The sequence below is a fragment of the Asparagus officinalis genome, chromosome 9 (assembly GCF_001876935.1).
Source record: "Asparagus officinalis chromosome 9, Aspof.V1, whole genome shotgun sequence".
NCBI classification, from domain to species: Eukaryota; Viridiplantae; Streptophyta; class Magnoliopsida; order Asparagales; family Asparagaceae; genus Asparagus; species Asparagus officinalis.
Genome location: NC_033802.1, coordinates 29,042,645 through 29,051,627, shown reverse-complemented (window position 1 = coordinate 29,051,627; position 8,983 = coordinate 29,042,645).

Here is an 8,983-nt window from a genome sequence, read left to right as displayed (position 1 = left end):
TTTTATATGTATATATATTTTGAAAAATATGTAAATCAAGACACTTTGAAAAATTATTTTCAACTCTAAGTTAAGCATGCAAAAATTTTATTATTTTAAATAAAAGTCCAAGTTAAGGCTTAAGTAAAGTATACTACTTTGAAAATTATTTCTTAAGAAATTTATTTAGAGTTATCATAAAAGGTGAACTTAAGTAAATAACTAACAATGGATTAGAAAATTTCAAATTTATCAATTAAATCAATTATTACATAACTCCATCAATTTGGCAAGTGACGATATTTTTATAATTTTTTTAAAGAAAAGGGAAAAAAACAAAAATGTAACTAAAAATGTAAAATAAAGAGAAAAAAATAACTAATTCCCACCCCCACACCTAAATTTTGCATTGTCCTCAATGCAAACTCTATGATGCATAAAGTAAAGCAGATAAGAAGTGAAGCACTTACATTTGGTCGGCTGATAAAAATCTGCATTTACCTTTGGTCTGAGGAGGATGAAATCAAAACTTTATTCTTTTTCTTTCTCTTTTTCTTCTTCTTCTTTTTTTTCTTCTTTTTTTAAAAAAAATGAACAAGAAACTCTCACATGAGAGAAGAATAAATTCTTTTTTATTATTCTGAAATAAACAAAATAAACTGTTCTACATTGAATCCTACCTTATTGCTGAAAATTCTCCCACGGATTTTAAACAATTTCAACATGATATACTCAACAATGTACTGAAATTCTAAGCATTCCGGGGTGTTCAATGATTTTTGCAACAAGGTAAGGTATGTATTATTGGTGTCATGCATTTTGTATTTCTTAATGAACTTAGACTCTTGTACTGTGAAGTTTTGTTTTCTAACAACCAATTCTTCTGTGAAGTTCTAAAAATTTTGTTGTTGATTATTCTCCAAGGATCTAAGTTTATCAAGAAAGAGTTCTTCAAAATTTAATTCAAAGCAGCAAATGTTTAACACAGTTTTATTATTCTCAAGTACCTGATCTACTTCTTCTAAAAACTCTAACTCTTCATCAAAAATTTCCTCAAAACTTAAATCACACTCTTCTTCTTCATCTTCTTCTTCTTCTTCTTCTTCTTATCTTTCCTGAATGTAGTTTATTTCTAGAGGCTGATTATTTGGTTGGTCCCCTGGATTAAAAATGTTGAGATCAGCAGTCAAATTCCCAAAAGACAGTTTCATTTGACCAGTTCTACAGTTAATGAGAGCATTAGAAGTGGCTAAGAACGGTCGTCCTAAGATGACAGGTGTCTGTCCTTTGGGATTGGAAACAGGCTGTGTTTCCAAGACTACAAAATCTACTGGAAAAATAAAATCTCCAACCTTAATCAGAACATCTTCTAACTCACCCATGGGGACCTTAACAGATCTATCAGCCAACTGTAAGGTGCATTTGGTTGGGTTCAGTACACCTAGACCCAATTGCTGATAGACTGAATATGGAAGCAAATTGACACTAGCCCCTAAGTCTAAAAGCGCCTTATCAATGTGAGTATTACCAATGATACATGAAATGATGGGGGAACCTGGATCTTTACGTTTCAAAGGTATGGGATTTGATAGCATTTCACTGATATTGACGGCTAAAAACACTTTCTTTGGAACATTTATTCTCCTCTTCTTAGTGCATAATTCTTTTAAAAATTTAGCATAAGATGGAATTTGTTCAATTACATCTAAGAGAGGAATATTGACCTTAACCTGCTTGAATGTTTCTAGGATCTTCTCCTCCTGAGGAGAGTGTTTCCTAGACCTGAGTCTATCTGGAAAGGGAGCAACCGGTCTGAATCTATCAAAAGCAGGCTCAGGTTCGGGTTCAGGTTCTTGGTCATCTGAGGGGAGTGATTGTTGAATAGATTCATCAGAAGGAGAAGGAGAAGGAATTTGTACAGGATCAAGAGTTTGACTTGGAGGAGTTCTCACTTGATTATCGACCTGTCTACCTGACCGAAGTGAATGGATTGCATTCACTTGAGCTTCATAGGATGAACTGCATCCTGTGTTATTAGGGTTAACCACGGGTTGACTTGGAAATTTTCCTTTCTCTCTTTCACTCACGGCACTAGCTAGTTGACCAAGTTGGGATTCTAATCTAGCTATAGCTTGAGTGTTGGAGTTGAGCATTTGTCCGGTTGATTGCATGAAGGAATTCAGCGTGCTAGACGTTTGAGTCAACATATTCGTGGTTTGAGTAGAGGCCTTAATTATGGTTTCTAAACCCCTTTCCAAGATATTGAGACGTTTATCCTGATCTGGATTGTGAGGAGTCTGAATTACAGCTTGATGAAGAGGAGACTGATTTTGATACGGCAGATTGGGTTGTTGAAATTGTGAATGAGAATTGAATGGAACTGTGTTTCCCCTAGGAAAATGTTGGGTCGAAGCGGGAGTGAAGTTTTGAGTTCCGGGAGAATTTCCTTGATTCCATGCAAAGTTGGGATGATTTCTCCAACCTGGATTATAGGTTGGAGAAAATGGATCATTTCTAGGGTGCTGGAATGCAGCGTTCATCTGTTCTATTGCGTTGTTATTTCCTAGGAGAGGGCATTCCTCTGAAACGTGGGTAGGAGACTGACAATTGTGACATCCTGGGAAAGAAACATGATTGAGTTGAGCTGGAGCTCGTTCCTTAATTTCTAAAGCTTCTAACCTCCGCAGAATTGTCGCCATCTTCGCTTCAGAAGCAATGTTTGACTCCAAGGAAAGACCACTAGACTTAGAATGGGGAACTGATGAAACCCTGTCATCGCACTGTTCCCATTGCATTGTTTTTTCAGAAAGACTCTCCAAAAACTCCCAAGCTTCATCAGCATTTTTCCTCATAAAATCCCCGTGGCACATTGATTCTAAGGAAGTTTTTGCAGAATAATCTAATCCCTCATAAATTATTTGGCACAATCGCCATTTCTCTAAACCGTGATGAGGACATTGGATGAGAAGATCTTTAAATCGGTCAAAATACTTCCAAAAAGGTTCTCCCGGGATAATTTTAAAGTTTTGAATGCTGTTCCTAAGCTTTACCGTTTTATGAATAGGAAAAAATTTCTTAAGAAAAACGGTGACAAATTCATCCCAAGTTGAGATGGAATTTGTTGGTAAGCTGTACAGCCATTTTTTAGCTTTATCCTTAAGAGCAAATGGAATAAATCTAAGCTTAACCGCATCTTCATTTAATTCTCTCATTTTAATCATAATACACACTTCCTCAAATTCCGAAATAAAAATATATGCGTCTTCTGTTTCATTACCAAGGAATTTGGGAAGCATGTTTATGTATTGCGGTCTAAGCTCAAAACTTATTCCATTTGTTTCGGGGAGCCTAATGCATGAGGGGATTGCATTCCTAATGGGATAGCACATATCATGAAGAACGGGTGGATTAGGATGCTCCATTTCTATGATTGGTTCAAAGCGAATTAATCGATGTGTATTATCCCTAATCCACTGTTGCATACACCAAAATATTTCTTTTTATTATTTTTTTTATTTTTTATTTTTTTTCAAAAAAAGAAAGAAAATTAGTTTTTTTTTAGAAGATAAAGAAAAAGAAAAATCCTAACTGAAACAAATCAAAACAATCACTTTTCAATCAACTCTAATTCTAGGGTTTAGCCTAACTCAACTAGACCAGCTCCTAACCAAAAACTCCTACAGTGAAAAGATCAAAGTTTTACCCAGGTAGTTAGCCAGGTAAGGATAGTACTAGAGGGTGATCAAAGATCAATTAAGTACCTCTTTCCTTGCGGAGCGCTTTACGCAACCCCTAAACCTTGCCTTAGACACCAACTAATCTGAGAAAACTTAAACCGGTTCACTTAAGGATTTCTTGTTCCTTATTGAGCTCGAATCCTTAGGGGCCAACGTCTAATGAGTTTTATTAGGCTTGGGTGGTGTAGTGAGGAATTAGTGATTTTTGGGCTAAGGAAAGGGTGATGAAATCCCTCACCTTATCTTGATTATGGGGTTTTGCCCTTAAAAATATTTTTAAGTGTGTGTCAAATCAAGATGCTCAAATCACTTGGTGAATTCCTACACTATATGAAATGCAACCCTATGAATTAAAAGCAACTAAAAAGGATGGAAAAGAAAAATCTTTTTTTTTAATTAGGGTTAACAATCAAACAAATGAGAAGGGGGGATTTGTTTGAATTTATTATCTTGTTAGTAAATGTCAAAGTGGAGGATGAATTTTATTATGGTCAACAAAAAATAAAATCTCTTCTTCTTTTTTAAGTCCTAATTGTCTCTAATTGTGAAGAAGTAGCTAAAGGGTGGAATTAAAAACTAGAAAGAGGACTTACCTGAAAGCAAATCTTCAAATCCTAGCTCTCCAATCCGCGATCTTCAAGCTCCAAGCGTTTCCTTCACAAAAAACACACAAGTTAAAGAACCAAAATAATTAAAACCTACTTAAGCACCTTCCCCGGCAACGGCGCCAAAAACTTGATGCGGCATAAACATGTACCAAAAAGGTTGCAAGTGCACAACCGTGTCAAGTTATAGTATTTAAGATATCGATCCCACGAGGAAGGTGTTTTGTAGGAGAAAATATAAAATCGGTTCTTATGTTGTGTGCGTGACAAGTAGGAGTGATAAGTGAATGTGATTGTGGAGAGATAGAGAGAGTGGAAGTGATAGTGTGTAAATCGGCACGAGATATAAGTGAGAGTGGATGTGACAAAGAATGAATATGATCAATAAGGCAAGAAGGAAAAGGAAAATAAAAATCAAGAATAAAGAAAATAAAATTCAAGAATAAAAGAAAATGCAAGAAATTAAAGATGGTGGATTCAATTATAGATATGGGTAATCTACAATTGAACCCACTTCTTAGAAAAGGGTGATTCCCTAGAGGGTTCTAGCCTAAAGGCGAATCAAACAAAATAAAAATAAACAAACTAACCCCTTACTCTCTACCCCTATTTATAGTAAACATCAGTGAATGAGAGCCATTGGATCAAACTTGAGCCCCAAGAATGCAATTTCGGCCGTTGATGAAATCTGGAGGACTTCGCATCGATACTGGCATCGATGCCCTAATAAAAATTCTGACTTCACGGTTGGCTTCGTCTCGTCGAGATAGGTGATTTTCATATATTATATGTTAAATTCCGCCTTCCGGATTGGGAGATATCGTCGTTTCTTTGTGGCCAACCATTTTGAATATGATTTCTTTTCATATTGGATTTTTGATTTTCTCCGGCTTCTACAGGCTACTCGGCTTGATTCTGGGCTTTTGGATAATTTGGAAATTGATTTTACAATGGGCTTCTTTGCTTCATTTCTTCATTTAATCAATTGGTTTTTGTTGAGAAATGAGAGTTTGAGATTTATTCTTCATTAACCTGCAATTAAAGATAAAAACAATTATTAGTAGTATATTTATTCATATAAAATAGGTAATGAGGGTATAAAACTGTAATAAAATATGATTATCACTTTGCAACTGAAGAGAGAATATAAAATCCTTCCTAATTACCATCAGGTTCGTCATTGCCCCAAGAGAAGACACCGCTTTTTTCATAACACCATAATCCGTGCCTCACACATATGGGGAATTTTATCCCGAAGCCTAAGAAGGGATAAGTCAGCGCCTAACATGCGTTGCCGGTTAGTCCTTGACCGTAAAAATAATAAAAGTCCACATATTCAACATTGTTTAGGCTATTATTAATAATGGCAAAATCCATGTCTCACACGCATGGGGAATTTTATCATGAATCCTAAGTAGGGATAAGTCAATGCCTAACACCCGTTGCCGGTTACTTCTTTACCATAAAAAGGATAAAAGTCCACATATTCAATATTATAGCAGGCCATTATTAATAATGCCAAAATCCGTGCCTCACACACATGGGGAATTTTATCCCGAAGCTTAAATAGGGATAAGTCAATGCCTAATACGCGTTACTGATTTAGTCTTTTACCGAGTGGAAAAAGATACCAGAGTCCAAGTCTGTGAAATTTTATCCTAAATCCTAAGTAGAGATAAGTTAATGCTTAACACGTGTTGTCGGGTAGTCTATTCCTGAAAGAAAGACGAAGTCTATGTATTCAATATCGTAGCACTAAAAGAGTTAACTCTTTTAGCATAACGTTACATGCAGAACGGACTTTAACAATCTGCATGCTAGCCCGACTCAAACGGTAGTCGGTAAAGGCTCAACAAACACGTTGATAGCTGCGGGTTTACTAAAAATCCTATAAAGGCAAAAGTTATTGACGCACCAGCTTCATTAGTTGGTCTCGTGACTTTAGCATCCAACAAACTTTAGGATAATATCCGTACCTGCAGACGAAACAACTTTAATAGTTGGTCTCGCAGCCTGACATTTGAGACTGTCACACTCTAATATCTTAAGAGCTTAAACTGTGAAGATTCCAGCAAACGTACTAGTATAAACTGTGTTAACGCCGGTCAACGCATGGCCTCCGATCAACTCCAAAGTTATATATGAATTCTCAACGAAGATGGTCTCGTTGGCATAATGCCCCTCTAAAAAGATGAGAAATATTCTAATTCCAAAGGATAACATGCGTATTAGAACAAAGTGATAAAGAAGATACTCACCCCTTTCAGCAAATCGAACCAAACCTGGTCCAACCAAACCAAACCGTGGTTTGAACCATCTTAAACCAAATCAAAGTAGACCAGACCAAGACAAAACAACCCCAAGAGAGTTTTTTTAGTGGTTTGCACCCGCGTGAAGCCATGATTCACCAAGTCGTACGCGCGCGAAGCCGCGGTTCACCAATTATCACCCAAATGAAGCTAAGATCCTCTACAAATGAATAATTCGGTCAATTTACAGATAAATTCTGATCTATCTTAGACCGGATATTCGTATTTATACTCTGATGGGTTCACAAATCTGAACTGATTCGGATATTCAACGGGAAGTTCCTGGAGAGTATCGTGTACACCGTATTAATAAGGATAACCCGCGACCTCCCTGCAGATATTCGAACTCAAACTGATTAAGGCAATTCATGAAGGAATACAATAAGTCATCTTTCCACCATGTTTCAACATGGGAAGAAGCGAACACAGGTGTCGGTAAACATAATTCAACGTCTTCCAAACGAACGGCGATGAGAACTCAACGCTAATTAATGCATCCACCGTCTCATCGAACAGGGCTCTAGATCAATTCAACAAACACGAGCCAATCCAAACATCAAACACACCGGTCTAAACCCAAAATTTTGACAATGGTCAAACGATAAATGTAGAACCGGACGAATCTTAGCTATTCTACAAAAAATTAAATAGAATAAGAGAAATTGAGGGATTACGAACCATATATCATGTCCAAAGTATCACAGCCTCTTCTATAAAATAAACGAGGTTGAAACACTTTGAAGGGGGTATCTGTAGGCGTCAAAAACTACCTATCGGCATCAAATACAGTTCAAGGTAATGTAACAACGAGTTGTTGACGCAACGAAGTCACGAAATGTTCATAACAAGACCATGGGCTCACACACTCGCCAACCAGCTCTAAATGGTTCGTGCGTTCAATGAACGTTCGCTCCTGAATCAACAAAACGTATGAAGTAAACTACAAGTTCAATAAATTGTTCGCGAGTTAGCGAGACGCATAAAGTGAATCACAGGCTTAGTAAATTGATCGTGAGCTAGTGAAACGTATGAAACAAATTGTAAGTTCGATAAATCATCCGGAAGTCGGCAAAACACATGAAGTGAATCACGCATGAGGAGATGAACCAACGAACATGCATAAAGTGAAAAACAATGACAGAGAAGACGAACAGATGAAACAGAAAACCATCAGAAAATCGAAAAGATGGGTAAACGGAAGCCACGTGACTCGCGTGAGTGCGAGGTACCAAATGGTGGTTCGCACCCACGCGAGCCACCAAATGGTGGGTCACACCTCTACGAGCCACCAATTAGTGTCTCGCATAGTTTTGGACTACCATGTATAGTCCCGACCGGTCGAAATTTTTGAAAACGCGTTTTTCAATATTTTATCAGAGTTCTTTCGTTCTAGGGCTTCTTCAATTGGTTTGAAGTTCCCCTAAACATATCTGAATCATTATCAACAGCAAAAAGACATCAGAATACCTATCTTATTAGAAAACACAGTGACAAAAGCCTATAAATAGAAGGCGAGGGTCTTCATTAGAGAGGATCTGAAATTAGAGGGCGAGGTGTTGTTGATATCAACAGTGAACCACGAATTTCAGAGGAAAATCAGCGAATCTTTGTGAATTTTTTCATAAAAAAAATCTTCAAAAGATTTTAGATTCTCTCTTCCTCCTTCCTTCGATTAAACTTTATTTTAATGTCGAGAAGAGCTACAATCTCGCTTGGTCATGATTGTCGTTGCCGAAATTGTTTCCTTCGGGAAACAAAGGCATAGTTATACAGTCAACCGAATTTAATCTACGGTGGTCCACGGACTAATGCGTCTCCGGTACAGGCAAAGATTCCACGTAATACATCAGGAGATAAACTACTGCTAAGTTTTGTTGGATAAAGTTGTAATCTTTAATTTTTATTATGTAAGAAGATATTATAAAAAGATCGATTTTCCTTTCAGATTGAACTTGTAATCGATAAACGGTGTAACAGGTTTAATAGCAATGAAAAAACAACTTTTGACAAAAACATCGTTGTCATGGGAGCACCGGGTCTCTTCGTGGAGAAGAAGGATGATAGTATGCAATTATGTATAGATTTTAGTGAGATGAACAAAGTCACTTCTTGGATCAGGTATCCACTATCGAGGATTTATGACTTGTTCGACTAGCTACGGGGAGCACAACATTTCTCGAAGATTGATTTTCGTTGTGGTTATTTTTAGTTGCGAGTGCGGGGAATGGATATTCCTAAAACCGTCTTTCTGACTAGATATGGGTCTTTTGAGTTTCTTGTCATGTCATTTGGGCTGACCAATGCACCTGTAGTTTTCATAGATTTGATAAACCAGATTTTTCATCCATGTTAG